Source organism: Myotis brandtii, unplaced genomic scaffold, assembly GCF_000412655.1.
Source record: "Myotis brandtii unplaced genomic scaffold, ASM41265v1 scaffold802, whole genome shotgun sequence".
Classification (NCBI taxonomy): domain Eukaryota; kingdom Metazoa; phylum Chordata; class Mammalia; order Chiroptera; family Vespertilionidae; genus Myotis; species Myotis brandtii.
In genome coordinates this window covers 1,620,997-1,621,209 of record NW_005371230.1, presented here as the reverse complement: position 1 = coordinate 1,621,209, position 213 = coordinate 1,620,997, and positions in this window count along the sequence as shown.

Genomic DNA, 213 nt, shown 5'->3' with positions numbered 1-213 from the left:
ACCTTGCCGCACCCACATGGGGCTCCAGGTCGGGTCCCGGGCCGCACGACACTTCAGATCCCAGGCGATTTGCTTTCCGGCCTCTCCCGGCCAGGACGTGCTGGACACTGCCTGACTCCGACGACACGGGCCCCCCATCTCCCAGGCCACCTCCTCCCTCACACCTGGGCCTTCACACGTGCCGCACCCCCTGCCTGGCTGGGGCACTGCCCA